Raw genomic sequence first — 15,274 nt, forward strand, 5'->3', positions numbered from 1 at the left:
CCTCCCTTCTTCCGGATCCAGCATCCGCAGACCTGGCAAGCCCTTCCTGAGATCTGCCCTGTGGAGCTCTGCTTTGGGGACTGGGTGTGAGGCAACCAGAAGGATTTGCTGAGCGCCGAGAAAGCACCGGCCTAGGCGCAAGAGGCGGGGGCCAGCTCTTAGAGGGCCTGGAGACCCCATGTGGTTCCGACCGAAGGACCTGGTGCGTCCAGGTTAACTGAGCTGGGGCGCTCCAAGTCCTGGGGACAACGGAGCGCGATGGAGGGGAACAGGGGCAACTGGGCCTGGTTCCCTTTTTTCCCCGCTTACTCTTTGTTTCAGACACAGCCCCCTTTTACTGGCTGGGCACTTCCTTGCAGAAGAGTTGTGTCTTAAAATGGCGACAGGAAATCCCACCTGCGCCTCAGCCAATTACACTGTCATTATAGCGCGAATTTGCAGGGTGGAAATGCGAGCTTTTTATTGACAGGGATGGTTCAGTCTCCTGTTCATGGCCCATCAAAACAGGAAGGGCAAGGTGAATCATAATTCAAAAATTACCTGGAGCGTTTCAAGCAGACGGTAGTCATTGTATTTGAGTGATTTTTGCTTTTTCATCACCACTGGAAAAGCGAGATGATAACCAAATTTGTAACTCATCACCGACTAAACTTCTTATTCCCTTCGAATGGCTGTAAATGGCCTTTATTAATTCAATAGTGGCTTCCTGAGAATCCTATTTAGAAGGCATGCTCTTGAGAAATACTGAGAAATGGAAAGTTCAGAGCAAACAGAAAGGGCAAACACATGGGCAGGCTAGCTCAGACAGACCTGCATTCAATTTCTTCCTCTGACGCTTACTGCTTCCCTCATCTGCTTAACTTTTGTACTAATCCTGTTTTCTAAATTTGTAAAAAAGGGAAGAAGAGTACACACAACATAGCAATATTCTATAGGTCGTCAAAAAGTTGGTTCTTTTTACCTTACTAAAGGAAGCTAATTTAGTGTGAAATTAATGATTTTAAGTAGTATGCACCTTGTCTGGCACAAATAATTCTTATCAATAAGGTAAGAAATCTGAATAGGTAAAGTAGATGAACTATGAGTTATAGCTTAATAGGCCTGTTGGAATATTTACCTTATTAAAGGCAGAATGTGTATTCATCAGTGTTTGAAGATTATCTGAACCAAGCTTATCTTTTGGTTCCAATTTTAACTTACTGGCTAGTTTCTATATACCAAAATGACTGCAGTTATTTAGCACTTTTTGAATTGGATTCAATAGTTATGAATTGAGCTCTTATGATATGGCAGCTATTGTTCTAAGGACTTTACATGTAAATATCTCATTTAAAGCTTTCAATCCCTCAATTGGATATTATCCTCATTGTATAAACAGGAAAACAAATACAAAGTTGAATTAGCCATGTTCACCTAAGACAGTAATTAGTGAAGGGGAAGTGATTCCCATTCAGGTCCGAATTCAAAATCCGTGCTCAGTCTTCACAGTGGTACTACAACCATTTGCAATCAGACATTCTTGGGCCTAGAGTTTGAAGGATCTTCACCCCTCCTCTGGATTTTAGTTGACAACCTAGAACCAGAGTAAACATCAACATGGAGGCTGCTGAGGTCTCAAATTGAGGCCAGAGATGTCTGGATGATTCCTCTATTCACTGTGTGCTTACTGAGAGACAAACAGCAGGTTAAACACTTCACAGATGGTCTCTCATTTAATTCTCATGACATTCCTAATAGGGCAGCCTATCCTAATCCCTGACTCAAAGGTTAGGGAATTTATCCCAAGTCCACATAGCCCTAAGTGGCACATCCAAATCTTACATCCAGAGCTGACTGCTAAGCCAGTTTTCTATGGCTGGATCTAAAATGTTCCCTGATTCTGGAATAACCATCTTTGGAGGGCTAGTGGGTGGAAACGGTCTCGGGCCACTCTCCCTCTGAATAGGAACCACTGCCCTATTTTAGTAGAGTCCAGGGATTTTTTTTCAGTAACAGGAGTTTTCAGGGAGTTTTCTCAGTAATAGAGTTGTGAGGTTCAAGAGCCTTGTGGATAGTATCTAATGTTATTTGTGGACCTTTCCCATTTGAGCAGATTTCCAATGTTATTCAGGTGTTCAGGACACATTACCAGGTTTGATTGTAGGCTGCCCTATGGAACTGAGAAAATTCTGTATCTGCTCTGAAAGTGAGGTTAGGGAAGGAATTTGTACTATGAAAGGAGAATTGGGTAACTTTAGGTGGCCTGAGAGTTTTCTTGTAGCCCCCATAGCTCTTTTTGGTATGGCTCCAGGAAGGTGGGTCAGCTTTGTGAAGAAAAATCAATTATACCCCAAAGAGGATTCAGCCTGAACTTAAGCCACATCTGCTCTCATCCCAGCTTCACCCTGTACTCACCCGGGTTGCACTTGCTCCCTACCTGGGTTGCCCAGTAGGACAGCTGCAGAAGGGGCCACCACCAGCTGTGCACTTACAGAGAATATGTGCTTTCCTGCACTGGTTTTCAAAGCTTTCCAAATACATCTGGTTTGATACCAGCAGTCTTCTTGTATAAGAAGTTTTGGGTAATAAGATCAAAACTATTTTCTGAATATAGTGTTTTTAAAAATCTGTGAAGGACTACCAGTGGAAAATCTGATTTTTAATGATGATGAAAAAGTAGGAAAGTCAGCTGGTAAGATTATCTCAGAACAAGTGTCCTGCATGTCTTCTACTTGTAACAGAAACACTGCAGCCATTAGATGAACAAATCCAATCTCATTGGAAAATAAATTGTTTATTCTGCAGTCTTTTATTCCTATTTATAGGGTCTACCCTAAACAACAAATGGTCTTTAAGATGATTGGTTTTCCTTGACTTTCACTTTCTTTTGCCTGATTAATTCTTTTTATCATACTTGATGTTCTTTGAATCTCATTCATAGATGACAATATTTTGACACTAGAAGTTAGTAAAGCAGCGATAGGAAAAAGCAAATTTGCAATTAAAAGAGCTCCCAAATTGTGTTGGCCAGCCTTCTGCAGATACATGGCACTGTGTGCCCTAACATTCCTTGGTGGGTAGCACTGCGTCAGGGGCTATTGTTACCTCTTCCATCATTGAAATGAACATTCTACCTCACCAGATGGATAACCGATTCTGGCAAGAGGTCAAATACCCCCACTTACTCTAAACTGAAGTTAAATTAAAATCCCAGAACCAAACTATCTTTTATTATCTTATTAGTTAATTAATTTTAGAGACAAGGTATCATTCTGTTGCCCAGGTTGGAGTGCAGTAGTTCAATCATAATAGCTCACCACAGCCTCAGATGGAACCAGGGGATCCTCCTGCCTCAGCTTCCTGAGTAGCTGGGACTATAGGTGTGTGCCACTATGCCTGGTTATTCTTTAGTATTATTATTATTGTAGAAACAGATTTTCACTTTGTTGTCCAGTCTGGTTTCAACTTTATGGCCTCAAGCCACCCTCCTGCGTCGGCCTCCCAAAAATGCTAGGATTACAGGCCTGAACCACCATACCTGACTCGAGACACTTTAAAAATGTCTACTGTCTCTGATTTTGGCCTGAGTCATATTTGTAAGGTCACTTATTTATTTTTTATCTGTTAGGGGAAGTGGAAGTGGAGTTTATTAGGAATTGCAACTGTGTGGCAATACTGTGACATTTATTCAAGTTAACTAAAGACCCAGGACCAAATAATCAGTCCTGGAAGTTTAATATCTAACTTGTCTGATATGCAACATTCTGCAGATCAACTGTGAGTGCAGTTCCCTAGCTTGTTGCAAAATGGGGAAAATGATATGGATATAGTTTGGATGTGTGTCCCTACCCGAATCTCATATCGAAATGTAATTTCTAATGTTGGAGGTAGGGCCTGTTGGGAGGTGATTGGATCGTGGGGGCAGATTTCTGACGCATGGTTTAGCACCATCCCCTTGTGTGCTTTTCTGATGATAGTGAGTGAGTTCTCCAGAGATCTGGTTGTTCTCACTCTCCGGCTCCTGCTTTCACCATGTGAAGTGCCTGCTCCTGCTTTGGCTTCTGCTAAGAGTAAAAGCTCCCTGAGGCCTCCCCAGAAGCAGATGCTCCCATGTTTCCTGTACAGTCTGCAGATCTGTGAGCCAATTAAACCTCTTTTCTTTATAAATCATCCAGTTTCAGGTGTTTCTTTATAGCAATGCAAGAATGGACTAATACAGATACCCATCTGGTGATCAAATGACTCAAAGTCTACAGAGTACCTAAGCACAGTGCTGGGTATATATTGGACACTTACATAATAAGTGTCCAATAAATGGTACCTGTTATTATTTTGCACACTTTGCAGAAATAAAAATGGGGCAATGAAGTTTCAAAGTCCAAGTTTATAGGCACAAAGTATTCTATTGTGTTCACTTCATGCTGAAACAGCTGTTAAGCCCACACCTCCACTCCCATTTCTCGTACAGTGGGAATGAGGAGAAAGAAGGTATTAAAGAAGAGTTAGGCCTCCAATTCAACTCTCAATCTTAACTTTAAGGTGAGAAAGATAAGTTTTGAACCTATAAGAATGTGTTAATTAAGAAGTAAAAGTGAGCCGGGCGCAGTAGCTCACCCCCGTAATCCCAGCACTTTGGAAGGCCTAGGTGGGCAGATCACCTGAGGTAGGGAGTTCAAGACCAGACTGACCAACATGGAGAAACAGCTTCTCCACTAAAAATACAAAATTAGCCGGGTGTGGTGGCACATGCCTGTAATCCCAGTTACTCGTGAGGCTGAGGCAGGAGAATCGCTTGAACTCAGGAGGCGGAAGTTGTGATGAGCTGAGATCATGCCGTTACACTCCAGCCTGGGCAACAAGAACAAAACTCCATCTCAAAAAAAAGAAAAGAAAAAAAAAAGAAAAGAAAAGGTGCCTTTGGGAAGAAGCATTTAAAAAAATTTTTTTTCTGCTGGCAGTATTTCGGAGGAAGAATTCTATTTATTACTTGAGTAGAGTAACATGCTTTACTAAAATAAGCTTCCATTCTAAATGATTGTGTTCTTTTTTTGTTTTTGTTTTGTTTTGTTTTTTGTTGTTGTTGTTTTTGACAGAGACTTGCTCTGTTGTCCAGGCTGGAGTGTAGTGGCGTGATCTCAGCTCACTGCAACCTCTGCCTCCTGTGTTTGAGTGATTCTCCTGCCTCAGCCTCCTGAGTAGCTGGGAATACAGGAGTACACCACCACACCCAGCTAATTTTTGTAATTTTAGTAGAGGCGGGGTTTCACCATATTGGTCAGGCTGGTGTCGAACTCCTGACCTCAGGTGATCCAACCGCTGTGGCCTCCCAAAGTGCTGGGATTACAGGCATAAGCCACCATGCCCAGCCCATGATTGTTCTTAAAATAAGAAACACCACATAATATTCACTGTGCTTGATTTTGAAGGGTTCTTTATTTGGTTATATTTTAGGCATATGAAGCTATTTCATAATCACAAAGGGGCTAATTTAATGAGATTTAGAATTGATAGTCTTCTGTTGACATATATTTATAGTTATTTATACACATATTTATGTGTTCCTAAAAGAAAATGTTCAAAGTTTTTGATTCAAAAGTAACATGTCCAGAATTGAAATCATTGTGTATGTGTGTGTGTGTTTCCAACTTGAACCCTCTTCTCTTCCCATAAACCTCATATTGGGAAATGGCACCACCATGGGCATAGTTGCTCAAGCTAGAAGGATGGGGGTATTTTGGCTCATCCCCTTCACTCTTCACATCTAATTAATTCACTCTTCTGAGTAACATTTACTAAATGCCAGGCCTTCTGCTAGTCTTTCCTGAAGCTTGGAGTTAGAGTGAGAGATCAATATTACTCAAATGATCTTGCCAGTGAATGTACAAGTTACAGGTGGAGATAAGTGCTCTGCAGAAAGGAGTATGGCTCTGTGAGAGGAACAGAGGACCATGTTCTGACCTAGGAATCAAGGAAGACTTCCCTGAGGACGTGACCCTTGTTTGGACTCTATTCTGTTTATGCTAAGGATTTTAATAAGGAGCAGGTGATGGACATGATCCGGTGTACATTTTTAGAGGAATATCATGAGTCCTATTACTTCACCTCCTAAATATTTCTGACATCTGTTCGCTTTCCTCCATCCTCACAACCGTCACTGGTATGGGCCTCCATCAGCTCACTGTGGGGGAAGTTTCCCTCATAGGGCACTGATAACACATCTCATTAAAACTATACCACATATACCTCCCCAACATAATATGTTCATGTATGTATTTGACAATAATATGTATGTATTACTATCCTATTTATTATGTACATTAAAAACATTCACAAAAAATTAAAAATTCAAATGGTAAGATTTTACATTTATTTATTTGATAACAATACTTTATTCTATTACTAAACATATATTCCTAATTGTCATTAAGATACTTTCATGTTAGAGAAATTTGCTTCACTATACAATATCATTTTTTAAATCTTAGTTGAATACTCTGTGATACAGCAGTTCACAAGTGTACTTTCAAATCTGGCTTTCAAATTTGATTCTTTCATGTAATGGCTGTCATAGCTGAAAAGGGACCTCACAGAGACCCAGTGGGGGCAGTGCCCTATTGGCTATACTTCCCAAATCAAGCCATTCATTTCTCAATCCCGTTCACTAATTTACAAAGATTTACTTATTTTTCATTGTTAGCCTGCAAATGGACACTAAAATGAGAGTCATTCTTAATAATTATGAATGTGAACCCATGAAACCTACTTCATAATTCTGAATTTGTTTTGACAGATTCTTTTCCACAGTCGGTTAGAGGGCCATTGCTATACCTGACATTGTGGCTGACAAAAGAGGTCTTAATAGGACTGGAAGTGTCAGCTCTACTTTTTCTTGCTTCTTTATTCTCATGTTATTATTATTTTTAAAATCTGAAGTTTAGAGGAATCTTCTAACTCTACTTGTCTATTTGGGAAGACAAGCTAAACTAGATAATGTAATTTATAAATTCCCTCAACTAAGTGCACAAAACTATAATACATTGAAATCTGCCAAAGAGAACAAGTCAGTGAGGGCATCACTGTATTCCTTTGTGTCTTCTTCGAGATACCTTGAGTACTGTAAGTGACAGGGAGCCATTTGATGTATGGGCTAACGGGGCCACTATCAATCTAGTAACCTGAACAGAAGTTCCAATATTTTCACCCTGCAGTCCACTTTGTAACCCTTTCTTAGCCTTCCACAAGAGTCTCCTAACTGGAATCCCTCCATCCACCCCTGGGCACCTAATGTCTCTACTACAGATTAGAAATTACTTTCACAGAAGGCCATTTCTGAAACCCCCAGTTTATGTGTTACCCTACATTGAAATTATTCAGAGGCTGCCTTCCCCACTAATCTGCAAGTTTCACAAAGGTAGATGCCATGTTCTTAATGGTTTCCCAGCACATAGCACATAACAGAAGCTCAATAAATATTTGTTGAATGGATAAATGAGTAAACAGAATATTTTTACAGTTAAATACCTTTAATTATTTTATATTTACTTTAAATTTCAAGTCCTTAAAGGAGGAAGAATTGAAAAAATATGAAATATCAAATATACATTTAGCTAAATTTTTAAAGTTTAGTAGGCTATATGCACAAATCGAATGAATAGCAATATTTGGAACTGTAACTATTTTTGGAATCTTGTGTGAATAAATTATAATTTTAAAACATCAACACTAAGTGCCTATTGAATGTCATTTTTAAAGGAAAAAAGAAACAGTCTGTATTTAAAAAGTGACATACTTCATTTAACAGTTTTCTAATTTATGCAAATTATCTGGAGAATTCAGAACCCCAATCACCTAAAAATTATCTTCCTTAAGAGTAAGTGTGGTTTTTGCTTCCAGAATCATCTGGATAAGTGCCAGCATTCTCCAAGTCACTTTCTTGGTATGAAATGAACATTTGTGGCCGGGCGCGGTGGCTCATGTCTTGAGTTCCAGCACTTCAGGAGGTCGAGGCGGGTGGGGTCAAGAGATCGAGACCATCCTGGCCAACATGGTGAAACCTCTCTCTACTAAAAACGCAAAAATTAGCCGGGCATGGTGACGTGTGTCTGTAATCTCAGCTACTTGGGAGGCTGAGGCAGGAGAATCGCTTGAGCCCGGGAGGCAGAGGTTGCAGTGAGCCGAGATTGAACCACTGCACTGCAGCCTGGTGACAGAACGAGATTCCATCTCAAAAAAAAAAAAAAGAAATGAACATTTGTAAATGAAGTCTAATTAAATTTTGTACTTTAAAAGAAGAATTACAGGTTAATTTGTTCTGTTGTTTCTTGTTGCTATTTTTATAACAATTAGTATTTTGGAAAAGCACTGTGGTTCAGATATGAACCATTTCACAAAATCAGCTTAATAATGGAGTCAACAATTATTTCTCTTTATTCAATCTTGTTACTTAGCTCAAAAAAGAACTGCACTGATCTTTCCTTTTCAGTGATGAAACGGAATAGAATGGTAGAAAACCATCTTACAGCTTGGCATTGTTTTCACTTGTTTATTTATTCATTTATTCAATGAATATATTCCAAGCTAATTCCTTTTGCAGCACTCTTTATCTGATTCTTGTCTCCTCTGGAAACTTCCTCCTTAATTTATTTTTTGCTTTTATATTTTCATCCTCGTTTGTATTGACTGTAAAGTAGTCAAGCCTCTCTCATTAAAAAAGAAAGAAAGAGATGGGGAGAAGAGAGGAAAGGGGAGACAGGAAAAGAAAGAGAGGAAATATCCTTTGAATTTACATTTTTCTCTTTCTATGGCTCTCATATTTCTTCTATTTAAGAGCCAAGATTTTTGAAAGAATGGTTAATAAGTTTCAAAACTTTTATTTCCCACTCACTCTTTAAATACTCACATCAACTCACAAAATTAATTTATTCTCCCTGTAGAAAACTTGGAAAATGCAGCAAAATGTAAAGAAGAAAATCAAAACCATCTATAAATTTATATACTGCAGTTACCATTATTGATTTTTAGTTCGTTTTGTTTGTATGCATGTATTTTTTACATTCAGAATCATGTCCAATTTCATATTTGTATATGACATTAAATTATGATCATTTTATTATATCATTAAAATTTTTCAAAAACCTAAATTTTAATAACTACAAAATATTCTACCATATAGTTTTATAATAGTTATTAATTTCAGATTTTCATTTTGTGTAAGTACGTATAATACTTTGTCCCAATCTCTGATTATGTCCATAAGATAAATTTCTGGAAGTAGAATTACAGGGTTAAAAGAGCAACATTTAAAAATACCTGATACGGGAGGAGTGGCTTCAAGATGGCTGATAGAAGTACCAGGTACTCACTTCCTCCCAAAGGAAGGACCTAAACAGCAAGTAATCACACCTCAAACAGAGTGTCTACGAAAGAACACTGGAATTCATCAGGAAAGTGACAGGGAACATCTGAGGCATAGAAGGAAAGAGAAGCAAGGCAGCTGGTCCAGCTGGCATCAGCTGGTCCAGCTGGCATCAACTGGGAGCCAGGAGATGCTCCTTGGTGCAGCAAAAGGGTAAGTGAGAGACTCCCAGTGGTCCACATTTCCACCATGGACTCCTACAGTGCTAGCCATAGGAAAGCCCCTCAGCCCTCACAGGCCCTGAGACTAGTGTAGGGAACTGCCTGAGGTCCATACCACAGCATTGTTCTAGACAGATAGTTTGTGCTGGGTCCCACACATCCCTCAAAACCCAAGCAGCTGGCCAGGCACAGTGGCTCGTGCCTGTAATTCCAGCACTTTGAGAGGCTGAGGTGGGTGGATTGTTGACCCCAGGAGTTTGAGAATAGCGTGGGCAACATGGAGAAACCCCATCTCTGCAAAAAATACAAAAATTAGCCATATGTAGTGGTGTGCACCTGTAATCCCAGCTATTTGGAAAGCTGAGGTGGGAGGATTGCTTGAGCCCGGGAGGTTGAGGCTGCAGTGAGCCATGATTGCACCACTGCACTCCAGCCTTAAAACAGAGCAAGACTTTGTCTCAAAAACAAAAACCAAAACACTCCAAGCAGCTGCAGCACCATGCCATTTTGAGATCCCAGCCCCCAACAGACTGCATCCTGCCCTGGAACCCAATAATCCCTGTATTTCCACATTCATGGAGCCCTACTGACCCCCTTCCAAGTCTGCCTGGAGGGCTGCAGTGGCACAATGCTGGCTGGACCCAGCAGTGTGGCCAGGTCCCTAGTACTTTAGCCCACAGTGTCCTACACCCAAGAAAATGGGCAGTATAGCACACCAGAGAAGATGCCACCAGGACAAAAAGAGGAAAAGTGTGCACTCCCCAGAGTTTGAGGCCATGGCCACTGACAGCAACTCTGCTCTCCCACACCTTCAGTAGTGGGGCTGCCATGCACCTGCACATGCCTACAGTGGGCCTGAGGACTGACCTGCCCAAATGCCATCCTGGGGCCTGAAGACAGGCTTACCCTGCTCACTGCCACCACCACTAGGTGCCTAGGGATTGCCTTGCTCTGCCCACCACAGCCTGGCCCATGTGCACCATCGGGGTACCTGAGAACAGGCTTACCCTGCCCTGTGCTACCCTCTACAGTGCCTGAGTGTTCAGGACCCTAGGGATCAACCTGTCCTGCCTGCCATATCTGACACATGTGTGTACCATCTGGGGGCCTAACACAGGCCCAGACTGCCTGCTGCCAGCATCCAAGCATGCAATGCCATACAGGAGCCTGAAGAATGCCCAAACCCAGCCACCACAGTTGCCCCTGTGTGCACCATTGAGGGACCTGAGGACAGGCCGATTTTATCTGACATAGCTCCCTGCACTCCCTGAGTGTGGCATCTGGGGGCCTGGGGATCAACCTACCCTACCTGCCACTTCTGATATGTGCCTACACCATCAAGGGGCCTCATAACAGGCCCAGACTGCCTGCTGCCAGCACCCAAGCATGCTATCCGAGGGGCCTAGAAATCACTCCACCCTGCCCATCACAGACCGTGCCTGAGCACATTATCAGGGGCCTTAGGACAAGCCGACCCCATGGGTACTACTCAAACCCCCACTGCCCAAGCATGTTGTCCAGAGGGATGGGGATTGTCACGTCCTGCCTACCACCACTACATACACACACACACAAACACATGCACACATCCCAGGAGTCTGAGGATGGCCCTGCACAGCATGTTGCCACCACCACCACCAACACCCACCTGCACCATCCCACAAAGGCTGAGAACTGGCCCACTCAACCCATTGCTGCCACCATTGAAGCTAATGTGTGCTGACTGGGAGCCTAAGGATTGGCTTGCCACCACTACTGAAATTGCTGATGCCATGCATACTGTCCAAGGGCCCAAGAACCTGCCCACACACCCAACTTACCACTGTCATTGCTGGTACACAGAAAAGCAACCTGGAGGCCCAATAAGTGTCCCCCCAGAACCAGCTAAAACTGTACCCAAGAGTTCAAGGAAAGGCATGTTGGCCTACTTCCACCACTACTGGGGCCTTAGGACAGGTCCATTTGGTATCCCCATCCCCAGCAAAGTCTCATGACAGCCTCCACTAACAACTGTAGCCTAAGCCACTGAGGAAATCACACGATGCTGCCTACAGCCAAAGAAATCATACAGAGATTACACTGCTGCATCCACCCAGCATCAAAGCTAAAGTGCCTTACCCAACCAACACCACAGATACATCTGCAGGAAAAAATCCTTACCTACGAAAGCCAGACCAAAAAATTAGAAGAGGTGACTGTTATAACAGATGAGTAGATATCAATGTAAGTACCAAAAAAAGAAAAAAGAAAAAGAAAAGCAACAAAACATGATAAATTCAGAGAAACACAATAATTCTCCAGTAGCAGGTTCCAACAAAAAATGTATGCAATGCCTGAAAAAGAATTTAAAATAATAAAGAAGCTCAGTGAGATACCAGAGAACACAGATAAATAATATGAAGAAAGTAGAAAAACAATTCATTATGTGAATAAGCAGTTCACCAAAGAGATAAATGTCATGGAAAAAAGAAAAACAAAAAACCTGGAACTAAAGAATTTAGAAATCCTGGAACTAAAGAATTCAATAAATAAAATAAAAAATATAATTGATAACCTCAACAATAGGCTAGATTAAGCTGAAGAAAGACTTTCTGAACTTAAAGACAAATCTTTTGAAATAACTCAGTCAGACAAAACAAAAGAAAGAAGAAAGGAAGAGAGAAAAAGAGTGGAAAATCATAGACACCCTTTGTGACATGTGGGACACCATAAAGTGACCAAATAATCAAATTGTAATGTTCCATAAGAAAAAGAGATGGACAAAGGCACAGAAAACCTATTTAACAAAATCATAGGTGAAAAATTCCAAAGTCTTGCAGAGATATAAACATCTAGACACAACAAAGTCAAAGAACCTCAAACAGACTGAACTCAAAAAGGTCTTCTCCAATGCACACTATAGTCAAACTGTTGAAAGTCGAAGACAAAGACAGAACTCTTAAAAACAGCAAGAGAAAAGTGTCAAATCACAGAAAAGGGAATACCCATCAGACTAACAGCAAATTCTCAGCAGAAACTTTACAGGCCAAGAGTGTATGGGATGATATATTAAAAGTGCCAAGGGAAGGCCATTCCAAGATGGTCAAATAGAAAGAGCTCCAGTCTGCAGCTCCCAGTGTGATCGATTCAGAAGACAGGTGATTTCTGCATTTCCAACCAAGGTACTTGATTCATCTCATTGGGACTGGTTGTATAGTAGGTGCAGCCCATAGAGAGGGAGCCAAAGCAGGGTGGGGCATCACCTCACCTAGGAAGCACGAGGGGTCAGGGGATTTCCCTTTCCCAGTCAAGGGAAACCATGGCAGACTGTACATGGAAAAATGGGACATTCCCATCAAATATTGAGTTTTGCCAATGGTCTTAGCAAACTGCACACCAGGAGATTATGTGCTGTGCCTGGCTCGGCGGGTCCCACACACATGGAGACTTGCTCACTGCTAACACAGCAGTCTGAGATCAACCTGCAAGGCAGCGGCCTGGCAGGGGGAAGGGCATCCACCACTGCTGAGGCTTGAGTAGGTAAACAAAGCAGCCGAGGAAGCTTGAACTGGGTGGAGCCCACCGCAACTCAGCAAGGCCTGCTGCCTCTGTTGATTCCACCTGTGAGGACAGGGCATAGCTGAACAAAAGGCAGCAGAAACTTCTGCAGACTAAAATGTCCCTGTCTGACAGCTCTGAAGAGAGCACGGATTCTCCCAGCATGGTGTTTGAGCTTTGAGAACAGACAGACTGCCTCCTCAAGTGGATCCCTGATGCCTGTGTAGCCTAATCGGGAGACACCTCCCAGTAGGGGCTGACTGACACCTCATACACGTGGGTGCCCCTCTGGGACAAAGCTTCCAGAGGAAGGATCAGGCAGCAATATTTGCTGTTCTGCAATATTTGCTGTTCTGCGGCCTCCGCTGTTGATATCCAGTCAAACAGGGTCTGGAGAGAACCTCCAGCAAACTCCAACAGGCCTGAAGCTGAGGGACCTGACTGTTAGAAAGAGAACTAACAAACAGAAAGTAATAGCATCAACATCAACAAAAAGGACATCCATACAAAAACCCCATCTATAGGTCACCAACATCAAAGACCAAAAGTAAACAAAACCACAAAGATGGGGAGAAACCAGAGCAGAAAAGCTAAAAATTCTAAAAACCAGCATACCTTTTCTCCTCCAAATGACCACAGCTCCTCGCCAGCAAGGGAACAAAGCTGGATGGAGAATGAGTTTGACAAGATGGCAGAAGTAGGCTTCAGAAGTTCAGTAATAACAAACTACTCCGAGCTGAAGGAGGATGTTCAAATCCATCACAAGGAAGCTAAAAGCCTTGAAAAAATTAGACGAATGGCTAACCAGAATAAACAGCATAGAGAAGACCTTAAATGACCTGATGGAGCTGAAAACCATGGCACGAGAACTACGTGACACATGCACAATCTTCAATAGCTAATTCGATCAAGTGGAAGAAAGGGTATCAGTGATTGAAGATCAAATTAATGAAATAAAATGAGAAGAGATATTTAGAGAAAAAAGAGTAAAAGGAAATGAACAAAGCCTCCAAGAAATATGGGACTATGTGAAAAGACCAAATCTACGTTTGATTGGTGTACCTGAAAGTGATGGGGAGAATGGAACCAAATTGGAAAACACTCATCAGGATATTATTCAGGAGAACTTCCCCAACATAGCAAGGCAGGCCAACATTCAAATTCAGGAAATACAGAGAACACCACAAAGATAGTCCTCGAGAAGAGCAACCCCAAGACACATAATTGTCAGATTCACTAAGGTTGCAATGAAGGAAAAAATGTTAAGGGTAACCAGAGAGAAAGGCATGGTTACCCACAAAAGGAAGCCCATCAGACTAACAGTAGATCTCTTGGCAGAAAATCTACAACCAGAAGAGAATGGAGGCCAATATTCAACATTCTTAAAAAAAGAATTTCAACCCAGAATTTTATATCCAGTCAAACTAAGTTTCATAAGTGAAGGAAAAATAAAATCCTTAACAGACAAGCAAATGCTGAGAGATTTTTTTTACCACCAGGCCTGCCTTACAAGAGCTCCTGAAAGAAGCACTAAATGTTGAAAGGAAAGCCAGTATCAGCCACTGCAAAAACATGCCAAATTTTAAGACCCTCAATGCTGTGAAGAAACTGCATCAACTAATGGTCAAAATAACCAGTTAACATCATAATGACAGGATCAAATTCACACATAACAATATTAACCTTACATGTAAATGGGCTAAATGCCCCAATTAAAAGACACAGACTGGCAAATTGGATAAAGAGTCAAGACCCATCAGTGTGCTGTATTCAGGAGACCCTTCTCACATGAAGAGACACACATAAGGTCAAAATAAAGGGATGGAGGAAGATCTACCAATCAAATGGAAAGCAAAAAAATGCAGAGGTTGCAATCCTAGTCTCTGATAAAACAGACTTTAAACCAACGAAGATCAAAAGAGACAAAGAAGACCATTACATAATGTTAAAGGGCTCAATTCATCAAGATGAACTAATTATCCTAAATTTATATGCACCCTAAATATATATATATATATCCTAAATATACAGGAGCACCCAAATTCATAAAGCAAGTCCTTAGAGACCTACAAAGAGACTTAGACTCCCATACAATAATAATGGGAGACTTTAACACCCCGCTGTCAATATTAGACAGATCAATGAGACATAAGCTTGACAGTGATATCTAGTACTTAAACTC

Source organism: Papio anubis, chromosome 9 (assembly GCF_008728515.1).
Source record: "Papio anubis isolate 15944 chromosome 9, Panubis1.0, whole genome shotgun sequence".
NCBI classification, from domain to species: Eukaryota; Metazoa; Chordata; class Mammalia; order Primates; family Cercopithecidae; genus Papio; species Papio anubis.